General features: G+C 40.4%; 1 protein-coding gene across 23 annotated transcripts in view; it reads left to right on the plus strand.

The window, feature by feature from the left end:
* Positions 1-22,017, plus strand: part of SIPA1L1 (signal induced proliferation associated 1 like 1) — a 521,644-nt gene that overhangs the window by 209,328 nt on the left and 290,299 nt on the right. For 19 of the 23 annotated variants that reach the window (XM_059890919.1, XM_059890912.1, XM_059890910.1 and 16 more), the window contains one exon: positions 13,272-13,332. The exons of the other annotated variants lie outside the window; for them this stretch is intronic. The gene's annotated coding sequence lies outside the window, so the exon portion shown is untranslated. The remainder of the gene's footprint in view (positions 1-13,271; positions 13,333-22,017) is intronic. 23 annotated transcript variants of the gene reach the window in all.

Consider the following 22,017-nt stretch of genomic DNA (forward strand, 5'->3'; position numbering starts at 1 on the left):
GAAGTCAGTAAAAGGAGACAAAAGTGATATATTTCTAACTTTGTCAGAAGGCTAAAAATTCCTGTTTTGGAGGTTGGCTTTTAGGGATGTAAATATAGTCTAAAATTTTTCTAAATTGACATTTGAATGGCTTACTTAAATGTCACTTAAGCTCACTGCAGCTCTGTTTACAATAGCCAAGACATGGAAGCAACCTAAGTGTCCACTGACAGATGAACAGATAAAGAAGATGTGGTACATATGTACAATGGAGTATTACTCAGCCATAAAAGAGTGAAATCATGCCATTTGCAGCAATATGGATGAACCTAGAGATTGCCATACTGAGTGGAGTCAGGCAGAAAAAGACAAATACCGTATGATATTTATACATAGGATCTAAAACAAAATGAACATACAAAACAGAAATAGACCCACAGAAATAGAAGAAAAACTTATTTTTTTCCCAAAGGGGGAAGAGGGGAGGTAAAAGTAGGAGGTTTGAGATTAACACATACATCCTGTGCGTGCTCAGTCGCTTCAGTCACGTGCAACTCTGTGACCCTGTGAACTGTAACCCGCCAGGCTCCTCTGTCCATGGGATTCTCCAGGCAAGAATACTGGAGTGGGTTGCCAGGCCCCCTCCTCCAGGGGATCTTCCTGACCCAGGGATGGAACCTGTGTATCCTGCGACTCCTGCATTGCAGGTGGATTCTTCACCACTTAGCCACCAGAGAAGCCCAACACATACAGCCTACTATATATAAAACCTGGAGGAGGAAATGGCAACCCACTCCAGTATTTTTGCGTAGAGAATCCCATGGACAGAGGAGCCTGGTGGGCTACAGTCCAGTGGGGTCGCAAAGAGTCAGACACAACTAAGTGACTAGTACTATATATAAAATAGATAACCAACAGGGACCTACTACTTCATAATACATGGAATTTTAATTTTACATCATTTGACCCTCGTGTAATCTTATGGGTTAGGTGGGAGAGGGATTTTCTTCGTTTTACAGAAACTTAGTAGGATTCCTTACATGTCACTAAAAGATGACTCCAGGGTTTGACTTTAGGACTTTCACTCCTAATTCCATGCCTTTTATTCAGCGCTCTGGTATTTTCCCATGTTTATCTGGAAATATTTCAGTACTTCGTATTACAGTAGTTATTCATTTATTCAGCAGAGTTTTATTGAGGGCACAGTTTTAAGTTCTAGGCCTTTATGGCTGAATCTAAAGACAAGGTTTCTACTCTCAAGGAAGACTGTCAGTAAATAAGTTGATGAGGTAATTATTGTTCCTGTAATAATAATGATTAACACATAGTAGGTGCTCAATAAATGTTTATCGAATGAGTGAGTGAGCAGAGTGATCAAAAGGAAATAAATGAGTGTTGCATTGCATATGGATAGATTACTGAAGGAAGGAAGGTCTTTCTGGGACATGACATCCAAACCAGGGAAAGAGCATTTCAGATAAAGAGACCAACACAGGCAAAGACCCTGAGGCAGCAGAGAGCTTTTTTTTTTAAATTAATTAATAATTTATTTTATTTTTGGTTGCACTGGGTCTTTGTTGCACACGGGCTTTCTCTGGTTGTGGCAGGCGGGGGCTACTCTTCATTGAGGTTCGCAGGCTTCTCATTACAGTGGCTTCCTTGTTGCAGATCCCATGCTCTGGGGCACGTGGACTTCAGTAGCTGTGGCTTGTGGGCCCTAGAGCAGGGGCCCAGTACTGTGGTGCCCGGGCTTAGTTGCTCCACGGCATATGAAATCTTCCCAGACCAGGGATGGAACCCATGTCCCCTGCAATGGCAGGGAAATTCTTATCCATTGCACTGCCAAGATAGTCCAAGTTTGACTTATTTACGAGGATGCCAAATATGGCCACATGAAATCAAAGAGAAAGGGATCAATTACGTAGGGCCTGGTAGACCATGGTGAGAAATTTGAGTTTTATTGTAGTGTCGGGAGACAGCTTTCCATGTGTCTCATGTTTCTGCACTGTCTACCCTTGTTCTGGATGGCCTTTTCAAGGATAATTTGTACAGTCATCAGCCTTGGAAGATAGAGTATGTCTCTCTCCAGAGCAAATAATCAAGCAACTGTTGTCCAGTGGAGTAAAGACACCATCTCCTTCTAGGGAAAAGGTCAGATGGGCTTACTGCCCATTGTTAAAGACTTAGGTTCATTAAACCCAGGGTTCTTCTCCTGCTAAACAGCCCACCGCTGTGCAGGTGTCATCTGGCCTTCTTCGCGTTGGTTACCTCGTGGGAAGCTGATCCCCCAAATGCTGAAACTCTGGCTATTTCTGTTGCTATGGGTAATGAAGTCCTGTCTCTGACCCAGGAGTCTCCTGTCTTCTGCCAGCATCCGTACCACTGTGCAGGCTAACTCGTTAACTTGAAATTAGGGCAAAATCTTACACACTTCACGTTTCTTAGCATCTCAGAACGTGAAAAGTCCTGGGGGATTTTCAGCGGAGGAATCAAATATAGTTCAAGTTTTTAAAAAGTCAGTGTGACCACTGTGGAGAGTAGTCATGGGTAGAAGGATGAATGAGGAATCTGGGGCAGCTGTCTTGAGAGAACAGTGGCTGAGACCAGTGTGGTGGCCGTGGAGGTGGGGAGGACCGAGGAGTTCCAGGTGGTCTCCAGGAGGTGGGATTTATAGGTCTTGACAGCAGGGATATGGGATGTGAAAGAAAGGGGTGGGGAATAAATTCCAGGTTTTTGCTTTGAGGAAAGGAATAGATAGAGGTAACTTGAACTGAGATGGAGAAGCTTCATGATGGTGATAAGCCTGTAAAAGGACTTATTTCTCTTGTCATCACCCCTTTAGCCTTTTTTTCCAGTCACTTTATTTGCTTGACTCTGTATAGAAGTTTTATGCTTAGAGTTATAGGGAAAGGAAGAATAATAACTTGTTTGTACAACTTAGGATCCAAGAACTACTGATATGTACTTTCCTGGGAAGAACATTTTTCTTGTGTCTTCACCAATTGTCAAGTTTGTTAACGTTAAAAAATTCAAGTTCTGTAGTCCCTCAATAAGTGGGTTGTCTCAGTAACAAGAAATTAGGTTAGCTTTGGAGGATTTATTTTTCAAATAGGCATTTTGATTTTTACCCAAAATTCATTGTCTGCGAGTTTACAATGAAACTTTTTAGTGTGTTTCAAGGTTTTCTCTTTTTGATGTTAAAGTAACACAGTTTTTTAATATGTATTTTGGGCTTTTCTCTTAATTCTCAAGGATAATGACTGCCCGCCTTGTGATCACATAAACTTAATACAATAGGATGGGAGAAACAAGTGCCTGTGGATTAATTTATTTAGTTTGTCATTCTCGGTGAAGAATTCCTTGGGATAACTTCTTGTCTCTCTAATGTCAGATGTGGATTTCAACAGCACCGGATTGCTTTTTATAAAGAAACTTAAAAAAAGCCTTGGCCCTAAAAAGTTCTTTTAAATGCCTTTCCTTTTCAGCTAGTGGGATTTATCTTTGTGTGTGTGCTTTTCACATGCTTATTGTATTTACAAGATGATTTTACATTTCTTAACCTTTTTGTATGGTGCACAGTTTTACACTGCAACACAGAACTTGACTGAATTTTGAATTATCTTTGTACCATCCACCACATGTCCTCCTGGGCTTCCCTGGTGGCTTAGCTGGTGAGGAATCTGCCTGCATTGTGGGAGACCTGGGTTCAGTTCCTGGGTTAGGAAGATCCCGTGGAGAATGGAACGGCTACCCACTCCAGTTTTCTGGCCTGGAGAATTCCATGGACTGTATGTATAGTCCATGGGGTTGCAAAGAGTCGGACATGACTGAGTGACTGAATAACAACAACAACAATAATTTATACTGTACAGTGGAAAAACTTAACTGCAGTTTAAAGATAAACTTAGAAAAGGTGAACTAAGATCGCAAAATCATTAGCGATGATCATAAGACTTCTCCAGGCAGTGTGACTTGTTATTAAAGACATCAGTAGACTCTGGAAATGCAGTTACAATGTAGTTATTTCTGACTTTTTGAGAAGATAAATACAGTATCTTTTGTTTGTTTTCTTTTTATGGAGACCCATCTTTTGAGGTTTTTACTCCCCGCCCCCACCTCCCTCACCCCTCTGCATGCTGACCCCAGGTAGTAGAGTGTTATTTAGGCTTCCCAGGATGTCTTCGTCCTTCTTTTTGGAATAGTAGTATTCTCCTTTCCTATCCTGTGGTATAAATTCTTTAAAAGGACTTGACATTTTATCACTGATTTGACATTTCATGGCTTGCACTAAGTCATATACAGTTGCACCATATTTAGGCTGTGGTTGGAATTTCATGAATAGATTGCTGGTCATCTCTCTCTTGTCCTCTGATTTCAGAACAAAACCAAACGTCAGTTAGTAGTAAGATTTTACCAGGGCCCTCTGAGGGCAGGTTTTATTAGGTGACTGAATTGAGCCAGCATTTGTAAGCCTATGGAATGTGATGGAAACTCTTCCCTAAAGGATTGCACTACCCTGGCAGTTGAAGTCTCAGTATGGTGCAGATTTGTGCCCCTGCCTTCTGTCCTTGCCTTTAGGAAGATTTTTAACACCTCTGGTTTTGGGGCTCTGTTTCTCCTATACCCTGAAAACCATTCTGGAAATGGTTCAGAGGCACAGAAGGAAGGAGTCTGACCCTGAGAGTCATTAACTCCATTTCTCCTGCCCGTGTTCTTTCGTCTGTTTGAGGAATAGCAGAGGGCTCCGTCGAAAGCATTCAGGTCAGACCTGGCTTTGCATTTGAGCCCTTGTTTGTTTGTTGTGTGACCACAGGCAACGTGCTTAACCTTTTTACGCCTCAAAACTCAAATGTACAATTGAGGATGTGCTAAACCACTGTGCTTTGTGGTTTGGTGAAGCACCGTGGTGTCTGTCAAGAAACTTGTGCTCAACGTTGCAAATTCACACTAAGCACTGGAGCCAGGTCAGTACTCGAAGTTGCTGGGTGTCCCTCTGGGATCCCACCCTCCTGCCTCCTTTGGAGGGGACCACTATCCAGAATTTTATGTTCAGCACTCCCTTGCTTTTAAAAATAAGTATATCTGTACACAATATTGTAGTCCCCCCTTATCTGAAGTTTCTCTTCTTATGGTTCTAGTTACTTCTGATTGGCTGTGCTCTGAAAATATTAAATGGAAAATTCCAGAAATCAGTATTAAATGGAAAATTCCATTAAATGGAGAAGTTCATCAGTTTTAAATTGTACACTGTTCTGAGTAACGTGATGAGATCTGGCGCCATCCTGCCCTGGATATGAACCATCCCTTTGTCCAGCAAATCTCTGCCTGTTAAAATCACTTTGTAGTCGTTGCAGTTATGAGATTGACTCTTGTGAAATTGCAGTGCTCCTGTTAAAGGGTCCCTTATTTTACTTGATAATGGTCTCTAAAGTACAGAAATAGTGATGCTGGCAATTTGGATATGCCAGAGATGAAGGGCTTGCCTTAAGTAAAAAGGTGAAAGTTCTTGATGTAATAAGGAAAGAAATACGAATTGAAGATTTGTGGCAACCCCGTGTCAGGCATTTGCTTACTTCGAGTCTCTGTGTCATATTCTGACAATTCTCAAAATATTTCAAGGCTTCCACCAGCAAAAGGATTATGATTCCCTGAACACTTAAATGATGGTTAGCATTTTTTAGCAATATTTTTAAATTAAGCTATGGTAATACATGTGTTTTTTTTTTTTTTTTAGACAAATGGTATTGCACACTTAATAGACAACAGTATAGTATAGATATAACTTTTATATGCACTAGGAAACCAAAATGTATGTGATTCCTTTACTGAGATACTCATTTATTGCAGTGGTCTGGAGCTGAATCTGCCGTATCTCCGAGATGTATCTGTATGGGGGTCAATACTGTCCATGGTTTCAGGCAGCCACTGGGGGTTGTGGAATGTGTCCCTCGAGAATAGAAAGGGACCACTGTGTGTTTTTAGCTTTGCCTGTTTGGGCTCTGTGAAAATGTTGTCTCTGAAGGGTGCTGTATCACTGCCAGTGAGTGTAGAACTCTTGGATCTCCACCCATCTTTGCTGATGGGCATGGAGTTGGGGTTACAGTTTTTGTGTGTGTGTGGGGTGTCTGGCTGGTGTAGGGTGATTTTTATCTATGATTTTTTTTCATTTTTTGTCTATCCTAGGCTTCTCTCTTACTGGCCTTTAGAGCAAGTCTTCTGATACTGGGTCAGAGGTAGGGACAGTGTGTGACATCCCTGGAGGATGAATCCAGTAAGGAAATAGAAATTGATAGGAACCAGATATACCGTTTTATAGGAAGAGAAAGGGGAAAACCAGGACAAATCTTACAGTATTGGATTGGAATTCAGGGTGTCTGTATGAACGCAAGGTTTTCAGTAGACATGGATATAGAAAGAAATGAAGAAGCAAGTGTGTGTGCATTTAAGTGTGTGTTTTCATTCACTTAGATGACCTTGAAATAGTGATAATACAATTGCAGTATGTGCACCCTGATCTTGGTTTCTAAATACCATTTTTCCCCACTAAAATGGTTGAAATTATCAGACCTAAAAAAACACTTTTTGGTAACTATCATCAAATAATTAATTTGGCCAAGAATTTTCAATGTACAGCAATCAAGTATTGGGTAAAATTTTGTTGAGAATTAAGATATATTTATACAGTCTGAAAATATCACCTCAAAAATACTTATTAATTACAAAGAGGAAAAGAGTCACTTTACAGTGGGGAAATCTGGCAGACAGCACCCTAATCAAGTAATTTAAGTTTGCACTACCAGTCAAGGGGAAAAAAAAAATGGAAATAGCATACCACCTGGTAGGGTATAAGAAGAAGGAACTCTTCTCTGGTATTCCTGCTGAAAAATCATAACTTGAGACTAGTCATCAGGAAGTTATCAGACAAACCCAACGGAAGGGACATGCTACAAACTGGCCTGACATCCTCAAAATTGTTGAGGTCACGAAAGTCAAGGATAGTGTGAGGAATTCTCAAATGAAACAGAGTATCGAGCTTTGAAAAGTCAGTGCAGTGTGACATCCTGGATTGGATCCTTTTACTAAAATGGACACTATGGGGTGAGTGGAGCAAGTCAAGGCTGGTCTGTGGATTAGGTGACCATACTGTGGATTTGTTGACTGTACTGTTAATTTCTGGGTCCTGATGGTTGTAGTTATTGCAGGTTTGGAGGAGAATGTCCTTGTTTATAGGAATGACTCACCACACTTTGTAGGGGTGATGGACCATGATGTTCGCCGTTTACTCCCAAGTGGGCTTCCCTGGCGGCTCAGACAGTAAAGCTTCTGCCTGCAGTGCAGGAGACCCGGGTTCGATCCCTGGGTTGGGACGATCCCCTGGAGAAGGAAATGGCAGCCAACTCCATAACTCTTGTCTGGACAATCCCATGAACGGAGGAGCCTGGTGGGCTATAGTCCATAGGGTCGCCAAGAGTTGGACATGACTGAGTGACTTCATTTTCTTTCTCAAGTGGTTTAGGGAAATTAAGTTATTCTAGTCTTGCAGGCTTTAAAAAATTTTTTTTGGTAGGTTGGCCTGAGATTATTAAAGAGAAGGAAGAAGACCTCTCCTGTGAGTTTACTTTTTCAAAACTGTTAGCTTATCAAGCCAGTCATATGTAAGGCTGAAGAGATTTCCTTTCTTGTTCTGTCTTGTCTGGCAACTGCCCTTCCTGTGCGGCTTCCTGTCCTATCTCCATTTGTCTTTTGGTATTCCGGTTTGAAAATATTCACCATCATCTCCTTACTATGTTCTTTTCCCGGTTCATTATTTATTTCTCTTCACCAGGGAAAGTATGATTTGCAGAAACTTTGCACTTCACTGTGTTGCAATTCAGTGATAATGCTGTGTTTAATTTCAACTTATTTTCTGGGTACTGTTCTTTTCTCCTCAATTCTCTGGTGAGCTGCTGAAGCTTTTTGCTGCTGCTTTTTTACTATACTGCCTCTGCCTTAGTGCTGAGCATGTTCATGTTCAGACTTTTAGTAAAATGTATTAGGCTGGTTGATTGCTGTCTTAGAATTGAAGTATTCAGAAAGTATAAGCAGGTTTAGAGGAAATTGACGAATTCAGTGCTGTACTGATCCACAATCTAGCTGTCTTATGACTGTGTATGTTAGTGGTTAGCCCCCAGAGGTTTAGGATAAAGGCCCTAGTCTAAAAATTTGTGTGGTTCTAGATAGGAGTAGGATGCTGTGGGGGAGAGTGTTTATTGTCAGAGCAGCCTTTTAGCTCAGAGAACATTCCATGTAAGTTATCTATTTGATAGAATCTGCCCTTCCTCCTTAGTACAAAGAATCACAGTGTAAGGCCTTGAATTGTGCACGCCCCCCCACCCCACCCCCGCCCCCTGCTTTCTTTGGTGGAACTAAATCCGTCATAGGGCTTGTTTTCCTTAGATAGGTTGGAGGACAGGCTTTTCTTCAGCATTTACACTAATTTTCATATTTCTCAGAATGATCGAGGAAAAAAGCTTTTAAAACCCAGAGTGGTAGTTACATTGCACTTAGAACACTCCCACACATGCAGGCTTTTCTTCAGCATTTTTTTTTTTTTCCCTTGCTGCTTTTATAGTGTAGGTGGCCTTCTTTGGATTGCTTTGACAGGAAATTGAGCAACTTTTCTTTTTTGGAACAGAATATATTTTACTGCTGAGAGAGAAAGAAAAAAAAAAGGAAATGTTTATGTTTTGAAATTTAATTATGGATTTTTGTTTGAAGGCCGATTTAAATCTAGAAAAATGAAAGGAGGGCTTAAATTTTAGATTGTGCACTAATATTTCTGAACCTTCCTATTCATTTTTGGATTTTCCTTTCTTCCCTGGAGAAAGAAAGGAAGACCCCCAAATTACTTTGCTTCATAAAGCTGGAGCCATGGGTGGATGTTAATAAGTTTATCACTACTGTTCTGCTTTTGTCTGAAGCTCTCTTCCTTCCCCAGTGGTCTTCTTTTTGTAGGGGAGGTAGGATGGGCTCTACATTGAGCTAACGGGCATCTTGAGTCTAGACTGTGTGTGAGCCCTACCTTTGGGAAAGCATGTCATTCAGCAAAGCTTCGTCATCATTTGGCTTGTTCTCGGATGCTCACGGCTGGGTGGGGAGCTCCAGATTGGAACCCTGCCTCTGGCACACATTCTGCCTGGACCCCTGTACCCCCTGGTGCTTTGAGATAGGAATACCAGTCTACCCACCAGCTATCCAGGTGCTTGCTGCCTGGGGTGATTTGGGTGAGTTTAATTGAGTAGTTCCTTGATAGCACTGGGGACTCAAGGGAAGAAATCAGACTGTAATTAGAACTTATGGAAATGTTGTCCAGTTGGAATGCAGTAATTCTGGTGGAATCTTTCTAAGTGTGTTTGGAAATCACCTCCTTTCACTTGAGTTTGAGGTTGGCATGTTTGTTCATGTAGCTAAGTAGGTTGTAAGTGTCAGGTATGTTTTGTTTATGTAATTAGCTGGTTATAGCTTATTAATTAAGATAAAAAACAGTACATATTTCAAATATTTCAGGCTTCCTTTCCCATTCTGTAGGTGCGATTTGTAGGGCAGGCACGTAAAAACTGCAATTTTTATTATCTGGGGTATCTCGTGCTCAGAATATTCTTTATAGGTTCTTTTTCCCACAGTCTTTGTCTGATGTTTATACCACTGGTTACGGTAGGGTAGGAAGGACCCGTTGCAGGGTTTTCTGGAACTCTGTTCTGCTGTATTATGTAAGATCATAGTGCCGGGACATGGTAAGCCCTCAGCGAGTGTTGTTTTGAATGCAGTTAACATAAGTTTTGAAGTCCCTTTATATTTGTCGGAATGAGTGATGGGAGTCCAAGGTGACAGGTTTGGAAGAGGAACTTACCACCTTGTCTTCAACCGGAATTGGAAATATCTGTGAGTGAAATTAAGTTTTGATTCTTCTTATTCTTCTAGTCTTCCACTTTATATGTTTAGGAACAGGGTTTGGAAATTAACCCAGTTTGAAACAGTGTTCACTTCCCCAAACATTAAAAAACAGATTTCTTGGAAGCTCTTTTGGACATGTATAGTCTGACTTATTTTAACATTTTTAGAAATAAGTATGTACATGTACTGCCTTATCCCTGGTGGCTCATACTGTAAAGAATCTCCCTGTAATGTAAGAGATGAGGGTTCGATCCCTGAGTCGGGAAGATCCCCTGGAGAAGGGAATGGTTACCCACCCTAGTATTCCTTCCTGGAGAATCCCATGGACAGAGGAGCCTGGTGGACTACAATCCATGGGGTTGCAAAGAGTCAGACACAACTAAGTGATTAACACTTTTCACTTTTTTCACTGTGGGTTTTAATGTTGGGCATGTTAAAGTGCTGCATTCAATGTGCCAGCAAATTTGGAAAACTCAGCAGTGGCCACAGGACTGGAAAAGGTCAGTTTTCATTCCAATCCCAAAGAAAGGCAATGCTCAAGAATGTTCAAACTACCACACACCTGTACTCATCTCATATGCTTGGAAAGTAAGGCTCAAAATTCTTCAAGCTAGGCTTTAACAGTATGTGAATTGAGAACTCCCAGATGTTCAAACTGGATTTAGAAAGGCCAGAAGAACCAGAGATCAAATTCCTAACATACATTGGATCATAGAAAAAGCAAGAGAATTCCAGAAAAATATCAACTTCTGCTTCATTGACTACCCTAAAGCCTTTGACTGTGTGGATCACAACAAACTCTGGAAAATTCTTCAAGAGATGGGAATACCAGATCACCATACCTGCCTCCTGACAAACCTGTATGAAGGTCAAGAACCAACAGTTAGAACTAGACGTGGAACAACAGACTTGTTCCAAATTGGGAAAGGAGAATGTCAAGGCTGTATATTGTCACTCTGCTTATTTAGCTTCTATTGCAGAGTATATCATGTGAAATGCTGGGCTAGATGAATCACAAGCAAGAATCAAGATTGCAGGGAGAAATATCAATAACCTCAGATACACAGATCACACCACCCTTATGGCAGAAAGTGAAGAAGAACAAAAGAGCCTCTTGATGAAAGTGAAAGAGGAGAGTGAAAAAGCTGTCTTAAAACTCAACATTAAAAAAATGAAGATCATGGCATCTGGTCCCATCACCTCATGGCAAATAGATTGGCAAACAATGGAAACAGTGACAGACTTTATTTTCTTGGGCTCCAAAATCACTGCAGATGGTGACTGAAGCCATGAAATTAAAATATGCTTACTCCCTAGAAGAAAAGCTATGACCAACCTAGACAGCATATTAAAAAGCAGAGACATTACTTTGCTGACAAAGGTCCATCTAGTCAAAGCTATGGTTTTCCAGTCGTTATATATGGATGTGAGAGTTGGACCATAAAGAAGGCTAAGCACCAAAGTTTTGATGCTTTTGAACTGTGGTGTTGGAGAAGACTGTTGAGAATCCTTTGGACTGCAAAGAGATCCATCCAGTCCATCCTGAAGGAAATCAACCCTGAATATTCATTGGAAGGACTGATGATGAAACTGAGACTCCAATATTTTGGCCACCTGATGGGAAGAGCTTAATCCTTAGAAAAGATCCTGATGCCGGCCATTGGGTCGCAAAGAGTCAGACATGACTGAGCAGCTGAACAACAGCAATGTATGTCTGATGCCTGCAGCCACAGGAGATGTCTTGTGATTCTGGTACAGTTTATATATAACTTACATGAAATGACCAGTGAGAGGGTTATGGAATTTCTAAATCATCAGAGTATTTGGTTGCTTTGGAACAGATTTCTCTATCTCATCACTGTTGGCATTTTGGGCTGATTAAGTGTACTGTCCTGAACCTTATAGATTGTTTAGCAGCATCCCTGGCTTCTACCGATTAAATCCAGAAGTATATATCCCCTTCCTCTGTTGTGACAACCAAAAATATTTTCAGACATTGCAGGATGTCCCTCAGGATATGGAACTGCCCCTTGTAGAGAACCACTAGGCAAGTCTATCACCAGCTACATCAAAATCACCTTGTGGGGGGCACTTCTTAATCATACAGTTTCCGGGATTTCTCTGCAGACTCCCTGATCAGATTATGTGGGGTGAGGTCCTGGACTGGCAATCTACGTAGAGGTTGAATAGCCAGGTTTAAGAATTTGTTATGTAAAAGGACAAAAAGGAACTTATTTACAATACAGAAAGAAAACAAAGAGACTCTCAGGCTTAGAAAATGAATTTATGGGTTGCTGGGGTGGGGCACGGGGGATAGATGGTTAGGGAGTTTGGGATCAGATCAGATCAGATCAGTCGCTCAGTCGTGTCCGACTCTTTGCAACCCCATGAATTGCAGCACGCCAGGCCTCCCTGTCCATCACCAACTCCCGGAGTTCACTCAGACTCACGTCCATCGAGTCAGTGATGCCATCCAGCCATCTCGTCCTCTGTCATCCCCCTCTCCTCCTGCCCCCAATCCCTCCCAGCATCAGGGTCTTTTCCAATGAGTCAACTCTTCGCATGAGGTGGCCAAAGTACTGGAGTTTCAGCTTTAGCATCATTCCTTCCAAAGAAATCCCAGGGCTGATCTCCTTCAGAATGGACTGGTTGGATCTCCTTGCAGTCCAAGGGACTCTCAAGAGTCTTCTCCAACACCACAGTTCAAAAGCATCGATTCTTTGGCACTCAGCCTTCTTCACAGTCCAACTCTCACATCCATACATGACCACAGGAAAAACCATATCCTTGACTAGACGGACCTTTGTTGGCAAAGTAATGTCTCTGCTTTTGAATATGCTGTCTAGGTTGGTCATAACTTTCCTTCCAAGGAGTAAGCGTCTTTTGGTCATGTCCAAATTGCTGTATTTAAAAAGGATAACTAACAAGGACCTGTTGTATAGCACATGGAACTCTCTCTTCTCAATGTTAATGTGACAGCGTGGACGGGAGAGGAGTTTGCGGGAGAATGAGTACATGTGTGTGTGTGGCTGGGTCCCTTCACTGTTTGCCTGAAACCATCACAGCATGGTTAATTGATTATACCCCAATTTTGTGGTGTATAAATGTAAATTTTATATTATACAATATAAAAAGTTCAAGAAAAGGAATGTTGTGTAAATAGAATTGGCTATTGGTTGGCTTAAATTTAGATATGTTGACTGCACATAAAGAGATTACAAATTAAAGAGGGTTTTAGAGGGAAAGTATAACATTTCACAGCTATGACTTGATTGGTAGCTGTGATTTCCCCCTTTATTACTATTTCAAAATTTGAGAATAATCTGACCATACTGAAGTTCATAATTATTTTACTCTAGGTTTTGTGAGAATACCTCAAGTTGGAGTTGGAAGGAAGATTTACCACGACTCATGAATCAGGTGAGTTGGTAGATTAGTTACAAAGGATCATTGAACTCAGAGTTTATTGTTAGAAAACCTGCCACTTACAGCAAACTTTTGATTTGGTAAATGTGGATTGTATGTCTTTCCCCACTGTTATTTCCTCCTTTGGTAGCTGAGAGGCAGAAACGGGGAAGACAGGAGACTCTTGTGCAGTTTTTAGTCATTAATTTCTGAAGTCAACATTTTCATCATTATAGAGTAAATTATTTTTCCGGCAGCTTAGTAATATTTTTGTTACATGACTATTTTCATTCCATCAGCATTTCAGAACATCTCTGTTTCTTAAAATTTGACGGGAGGTTGTACCCTAACCTGCGTCTAAATAAGAATCGTGTTAACCCTGATGCGTTAGTTTATCATTTGGAACACCAAGCTCCTGAAAAATTAAGAGATGGCTGGATGATCTGTTGGATTGACATTTGCCATTGATTCAGAGTGATTGCATTTGTTTACTGCTGGCTAGAGACCCAGTTCTATCCTGGGCTTATCCCAATGTTTAGTGGATATTTTTCGAATGCTTTATTCAGTTGTCAAGGGACATTCTCATTGAACAAAATAACAGTTTAATTTGATAGAAAGAGACTTTTCTGTAGGCTGAAATGCTGTAATATGCTAAGCTCCTAAATTCAGATAAAACAAGTGATTTGGCATTAGGTAGGCTGCTTTGGTTTTGTTACTTTGTACTTAACCCTGCTCTTAGCCAGATGCTGAAACAATGAGTTTGGAATTTTTTTACCAGCTGCTTTGTCATAGCAAATTGCCTAAGGAGCCAGCTCTTTTGGAGTACTGCATTCTATGAAGGACGGTCAAGGTTATCTGAGCATCTCACCTCTGCAAACCTTTGTGCAGAGCTGAGGGCTTCTTTTCAGATGCCCGCTGGGTAATTGGAGCACTGATTTCAAAGTGGCTTGCTATTTCTGACCTTCCTCAAATTTCAGTAAGAGAAAGGGGAAAATGATTATCTCTAAAAATGTTTTTCAAGTACATTAGGACACTTTCCTGTTAGCATTGATTTGACCATTCCCAGAATCATTCTGTAAGAGGTGGGACTCCAAAAAAGATTTTTAAATCTCTGTGATTTTTAACTGTTTGAAGAGCTCGAGTTTGTTTGTTTTTTTTTAATCAGTAACACAACTGAAAAACTACTTTTGAGAATGTAGCTCTTTGGAACCATCAAAAACTGCTGAATGGTGAAGCAAACAGCCTGCAGGGTTGCTCCATGTAGGGAGCTGTAGCTCATGTACTTTGCCAAGGACAAAAAAAATCAGTGCATGTTGTTGAGTGCCCTCTGATTCTCGCCTCAATCTTGGAAGTTCTTTTTCAAGATTTACTTTTTTCCCTCCTCAGTACCTGTGTACTTTTGAACTGTGCGTCTTCAGTGCACTCCCTGTATGTCTTAAAGTATTTTAAACACTCTTAAATAAGGATCAATTCCTGGTTGGTACACTTGAATATGACAGCTAGTGAAAGTATTAAGTTTGAGAGTTACTGTGAGGCCAAGCTTGTGTAGCTTTTATGGTGGAGCAGCCACACCTGCCTTTTGATTTCAGTTGAATTTTTAATGGTGGTAATATCTGATGATGCTGGTACAGGACATCTGTTAGGTGAGGTGGGAGAGTCTTCGCTTATGCATTCATACATGCTGGAGCTGCTCAGACGGCAGAGGGGAAGGAGCCATGATGGAACAGTTCTGCAGACCTACTGGTGGCCTGACGGTGGCTTTCGAAATCCATACTCCTTTCTTAATTTCTATTTAAGGAATATCCAAACCATTCCCTTTCTGCAAGGTAAAAATCCAAAAAGGCAAAAAATACCCAAGAAAACCCAAACTCACAATACCTTGTATTTTATATGTGGTCCTGTATGTATCTTGGAGAAGGAAAATGGCAACCCACTCCAGTATTCTTGCCTGGAGAGAATCCCATGGACAGAGGAGCCTGGCAGGCTGCAGTCTATGGGGTTACAAGAGTCGGATACTACTTGGGACTAAACCACCACCATGTATATCTTATTAAGTGCATCATTTTTATACTTTTTATTTATGTTTTGAGTAGTGTTGTTCTGGAATATAACTGAGAAAGCATACTTTTTTCCTTTCCTTAAATTAAAAAAAAATGCTGTTTTTTCTAAATACCCAATGAGAAACAGTAATGTTAATCGAAAGTGATGTCTGACTAAATTATGTGCTTTACACTAAAAACATTTGAAACATTCAAATAATTTCCTCCAGTATATTTTTCTTTGGATTTTTCCATTCTTGTATGGACAGTTATTTACTCATAGCTAAGTGAGGTATTACTTACATTTTTTCCCTTTGTTGCAGTGTGGTTATTGGATGCTAGGCTTCTGCTTTTCATGAGAGAATAACTAAGGAAGTTTTTTAAAACTAATTGTATTTATTTATTTTTAGTTGTGCCGGGTCTTCACTGTTGCAGGGGCTTTTCTCTCGCAGTGAGCAGGGGCTACTACTCTCCCGTCGCGGTGCATGGACTTCTCACTGCAGTGGCTTCTTTCGTTGTGGAGCAGAGGCTCTCGGGTGCCTGGGCTTCGGTAGTTGCAGCACGTGGGGCTCAGTGGTTACAGGCTCAATGGACGTGGCACACAGGCCCAGTTGCTCCATGGCATGTGGGATCCTCCCATATCAGAGATCAGACTTGTGTTTTCTGCATTGGGCAGGTTCTTTACCACTGAACCACCAGGGAAGCCCCTGAGAAAATTTTATAAAGCTCTCCACTTCTTTTTTTTTTTTTTTCTTCAAAATAAAAAAGAAGAACACTGGTCACATTTACTTTGACTAATAGCTTGTGGATATAAAACACAAAAGTAAAGATATCCATTTTGTTGTTTTATGGGAAGTCCCAACCACTTAGTAAGTGTAAAAAGGAAAGAAAAAAAAAATTAGTGTATTCTCCTAGACTTTCCTTGGTGTTCTGTGGAGTGGTGGCAAGAAATCTAATAATCAAAATGCCTTACATTGGTCATCAGGATGATAGACTGTCGATAGCAGATTCACACATGAGTTAAGAAATGGAAGCTGGGAAAACATTTTCTCCCTGGCTGTGTATCTTGTAGATTCCCGTCTCATCCACTGATGCACCCTGTTTTCTCATTATTTCAACAAATTATGTCTACCTTAAAACATGAGAGAACTGCTCTTCATATCCAGTACAGTTTCCTCTTTAAACATAGCCCAGTGACAGACAGTAGATTAACTAAAAACAGGAGTTTGAATATATTATTGCAAAGAAGAGCTCAAATATTTACCTGAGTAGATTGGTTAGATTCTGAGGCTCATCCTGAACTGGAGTTTCACAGTGGGATTGAGGGTACAAAAGGGAATCAATATTTTCAAATATATACCAGCTTAAATTTTATATTTAAAATCTTTTATCTTTTTCTGAATTTTCACTTCATATTGGAGTATGTGCATGCATGCTTATCACTTCAGTCATGTCCAAGTCTTTGTGACCTCATGGTCACCTGCCCCACCAGGCTCATCTGTCCATGGGATTCTCCAGGCAAGGATACTGGAATGGTTTCCATGCCCTCAATCCCAAACTCCTAATTGATCCGTCCCCCATACCTCTCCCTTTTAGTAACCATAGGTTTGTTTTTTAAGTCCGTGAGTCTGCTTCTGTTTTGTAAACAAGTCATTTGTATCATTTTTTTAGATTTTTTTCAGAGAAATACTAGCTGAAATTTTATTAACTAAAAGTGAATGTTGCTCAGTCATGTCTGACTCTTTGTGACCCCATGAATTGTACAGCCTATGGAATTCTCCAGGCCAGAATACTGGAGTGGGTAGCCTTTCCCTTCTCCAGGGGATCTTCCCAACTCAGGGATCGAACCCAGGTCTCCCGCATTGCAGGCGGATTCTTTACCAGCTGAGCCACCACGGAAGCCCATTAACTAAAAGCTAAGTATAATGTAATATGAAGGTAATAAAAATTTAGAGTAGCATAAGAATGAGTGCAGAGTTTTCCTTTTATCTTTGCTGCTAAGTCGCTTCAGTCATGTCCGACTCTGTGCGACCCCATAGACGGTAGCCCACCAGGCTCCCCCGTCCTTGGGATTCTCCAGGCAAGAACACTGGAGTGGGATGCCATTGCCAGAATTCTCCACCTTTTATCTTCGGCCATGACTAATTTGACTTGAATTTTGTATGCCCAGGGATCACTTCAACATTATTTGATTATGCTAATTTGTTGTTTAAAGGCTTCTTCTTTGTTCTTAAAAAAGAAAACATTTTAACAGCCTGTAGAACTGTTGAGTGACCCCTTCACATTTGCTAATCCTAGTATCACCTTTTTCTTTTCAGTCTGAAAAAGTTTTCGCTGAATTCTTAACCTTTATCTTTAGAACCTGAGAATACAGTTTCCACATCTAATAGAGCATTGCCTCTTCTGAATTCATTCTAGGGATGAATAGAACACATGAGAACAGGAATTAAGTTATCTTTGGCGCTGTGTCTTATTTATTAGTACCTGCTCATATTCTGGAGGCCCTGGATTTGTATGGATTCGATTCTGTACGATTATACCATGTTACCCACTTTGTTGACTGTCTAATAAATTAAAATTTGCTCATAAAGTAGATTTGAGCTTCTTACATAAGGAATCAGAGAATAGAGAAGCAAGAACACGAACTGTGTGTGAGCGTGAGTGGAGGTTAGGGTAGGAAGTATGCAGAGCTCTGCTCTGCTCCTGCCTCCCCTTCCAGCCTTGAAAACTAGGGGTGAGAGCATTCTTGAACACCTGGCTTCTGGGAGTGGATCACAGGATGGAATGGGAGGTGAAGCTTGGGGAGAGCTTGCACCTGCCATTTCTTCATGATGCCCTGATGCTTCTCAAAGGGCTTTGGAAACTCTTAGGTGGTGGAGTCTTAATTTAAAACCTGGGCTTTGTTTTAATGTTGTCAGGGAAGCCTGGTGTGCTGCTGTCCATGGGGTCGCAAAGAGTCGGACACGACTGAGTAACTGAACTGAAGAATCTTTTAGATATAAAAGGAAATTGTAAATGTCTTACCAGTGTTTGAGTGGCTATTGTCAAAATCCCATGACAGCCAAATTCAGATCATATCGCAGGTGAAGTCTTATGTGTAGCAATATCCAGTAATGCTGTGCTTTGGTACTCCCTCTCCTGGGAGAAGAACTTTATTATGTCTTTTTGAAAATGGCTTTTAAGCATTGAAGGCTTGAAGAACCACCATGTTCTGTGCAGTTCACATCTGCATAGAACATGTGAGTTTCTAGTGAGTCTGTGAGAGGTTTCGGTGTACAGTCCTTCCAAATAACATCAGCCTTTTCAGAGTAGGGGATGTTTGTCAAACTGTTGTTTGTCTCTGCACACGGCTAGCTCTGTGTTCTTCCCGTAATGGTTTCCTTAATGAAAATGGACTGATCAGTGCTCTGGAGGAGTCTTCAGTAGGTAAATAATGAATGGTTGCTCAAAAACTAATAGACTTTGATTTTTTTTTTCATAGAGTCATTAAAAAAAAAATCTAACTCAATTCAGTGACTGACTGCTTTCTGCTACCGACTGATGTTTTTCTCCCCGGTCAGTTGGAAAATAAATGGTTTGAGAAATGGACCAGGTAACATTTGATGGGTATAGGGACCTCTGGGCGTGTTCTGACCTTAAAGCGTTCGTGGTTACAAGCAGTAGGATATTTATTCTACTGCTGTTGCCACTTGTTTTCTCTCTGAATTTATTAGTGGAAAAGTTAATTAAGTGTGTACCTATTTAATGCCTAATATATAGAGAGAGCTTTTTGCTTAGTGTTGACCAGGAAAAAAATATGAAAAAAAAAAAAAAAGAAATGCTTCTTGTTTTTCTGGAGGGGGAGATAAGATACAATTAAAAATTGTCATACTAAATAATCAAATGTAATTAGGCCTTTAGTGGAAGTATACGTAAAATGCATTTAGGTGTCAGCAGAGGGAGAATTAAAATCCACAAAGGTGGCATTATTAGAACTGAGCATTGAGAGACCTATCCATCTTTCCAGCCATCCATCTACCATCTGTCAATATATCTCCCAAAAGAGTAATATTTGTTTCTTCAAATAATCAAAGTAATTCATATTTACTGTGTAAAATCTGGATGTTGGTAAAAGGCCCAGATGTCAAAGTAAAAATCACCCAGTTCCCACCAGCTCACCCAGGTGCTTCCACCGGAGACAGCTATGCTGCTGCTGCTGCTAAGTCGCTTCAGTCGTGTCCGACTCTGTGCGACCCCATAGACGGCAGCCCACCAGGCTCCCCCGTCCCTGGGATTCTCCAGGCAAGAACACTGGAGTGGGTTGCCATTTCCTTCTCCAGTGCATGAAAGTGAAAAGGGAAAGTGAAGTCACTCAGTCGTGTCCGACTCTTCGTGACCCCATGGACTGCAGCCCACCAGGCTCCCCCGTCCATGGGATTTTCCAGGCAAGAGTACTGGAGTAGGGTGCCATTGCCTTCTCCGAGAGACAGCTATACCTGCAAGCATTTTCACTTTTTATTTGTGAGCTTTTTCAAACATTCACAAAAATAGGACAGCACAGCAAGCCCCCATGTACCCATCAGTCTAGCTTCAACAAGTACAGGCCTCTTACCTTTCTTGTTCATTTATCTTCTTCCTGTTTTATGGTTTGAAAACTTTTTGTTTGTGTGTGTGTGTTAAAGCACAGACCGAGTATTATACCATTCAACCTATATCGCTAAGTATTTTTTAACAGAAAATGACTTTAAAGTGAGTCACAATATCATTTCCCTTAATGAAATGAGTGATTATGATTTAATATTATTTGTGTCTAGTTTGTCCTGGAGTCCATGTTCACCTTCTCCTTTGTCTCAAAATTGTCATTTTACAGTTTGTTGGAATCAGGATCCAAACTTGATGAATGCATTGCATCTGTCACTTTAAAGACTTTCTTAATCTGTAACGTTTTCCCTTCTCTCCTTCTTGTTCGTGTGATTTATTGTAGAGGAAACTGGGTCATTTGCTTTTTAGGATTGCTAGCATTTTAAGAATTTTCTTTCATTTTTGTCCTATGTGACTGTACGTTTTAAAAGCAAAGTTGGAATAATGTTTTGCATGCTGTTTTTAACGATAATATAAGGATGACATTTTGTTATTTTTTTATTCCGTGATTATTTTTTCTTTTCTGTTAAATCTTATGGCATTAAAATAACTAAAAATGAGAAAGATGCATTTGATTGTATTTAAAGTAAATCTTACTTCGATTATATGTAGTTTTACAACAAATTGGTTATTTCTCTTTTTCCTTCCCCACGCCCCCCTTTCTCCCTGCCTCCATCTTTCCTCACTTTAGCAGCAGTTACAGATAGATATAACGTTGGTGAGGTGGTTCCCTAAATTTAGAGCCATTTTATTTTCCCTGAGGAATAGAAATGCATGGTTGTATAAATGAGATGGTTCACTGACAGGGTCGCAAATAAAGGAAGTAAATGGTGCCCATGCAAGGCCCTGATTTTCTGGGGAGTCCCTACCAGAGGGGGACCCTCTTCGTTGTCAGTGTAAGCTGATCTTTATTAAAAGTTAGGTTTGCATTCTCACATTAATGTTCGTCACTGGTGGGAAAGGATTCTTAGTGGTTAAACGGGAGCATGACTGTTTTCATTTAGTGATGTTAACACATAATTTTGTCGTTGCTATATTAGGTCCTTTTTTGGTTACTGTCAAAAGTTTTTAGGCTGGAAAAAGAATATGTTTACAGGCTCCACCAGTGATAATGTGTTACACCAGCTGAAGCTTCTTGCGGCCATTACGTTGACAGAGTCTTCTGTTCTTCATCAGATAAAACCCCAGCTTCCTTTATGCACGTTGTGGTTGCTCCTGGTAGTTTGTCTTCTTTTATACTTGATTAGATTTTAATTTAGCAGTGTTTGCAGAGATATCTGCAGCACAGAGATATTGTGCCTTATTCTGTAATCCTGCTATTTGATAACCCAGTAACATCCTTGCAAGGTGTTTTTTAAAATTAACTTTAATAAAAGTAATACATGAGTTTATAAGATTTACTCCCTGTCTCCTCTTGCTGGTTCCCCAGAGGCAAACACTTTGTTGATTTGGTATTTATAATATAAATATATTTTGTGTTTTAAAACTTCACATTAACATGTTTCAGGGATCTGTCCGTGCTTGTTGAAATAAATCTAGTTCATCGTTTTAAACTGCTGCTTAGGTTATATGGACTAGTCATGGGAAAATACCATAGTTTTTCTGCCATTTTCCTATTGCTGATCTTCTATATTGTTACCAGTAGTTTCTGAATACAAATAAGGTTGCAAAGAATATCCTTGTCCTTGGCACTGCGTACGTGGGCATATGTTTCTCTAGGCAGTTGTCAGGTCATGGGGTATTGTAACAGATACTCCCAAATTGTTTTACTACCAGAGTGGCTCCCATCAGTAGAGAGGGTTTAATCTAAATATGTGTTCTTTAATTTCACATATTTATCTAGAGAAATGGGATGGGGCAGGGGCTAAATTTGAAGAGCTGACTTAACTTACAAATAAGTAGACCTAATTAACTTCTAAATTTGGTTATGAAGTTTTAAGGCTAGTTTTATTTGTTGGACTCTCTTGCTGCCAGATGTGAATTTATACATACGGAATTGTGCAGTTAAATAACGACAGGTAAATTGTCATAATGGCTGTTG

This window comes from Bos taurus, chromosome 10 (assembly GCF_002263795.3).
Source record: "Bos taurus isolate L1 Dominette 01449 registration number 42190680 breed Hereford chromosome 10, ARS-UCD2.0, whole genome shotgun sequence".
In the NCBI taxonomy this organism is placed as follows: Eukaryota; Metazoa; Chordata; class Mammalia; order Artiodactyla; family Bovidae; genus Bos; species Bos taurus.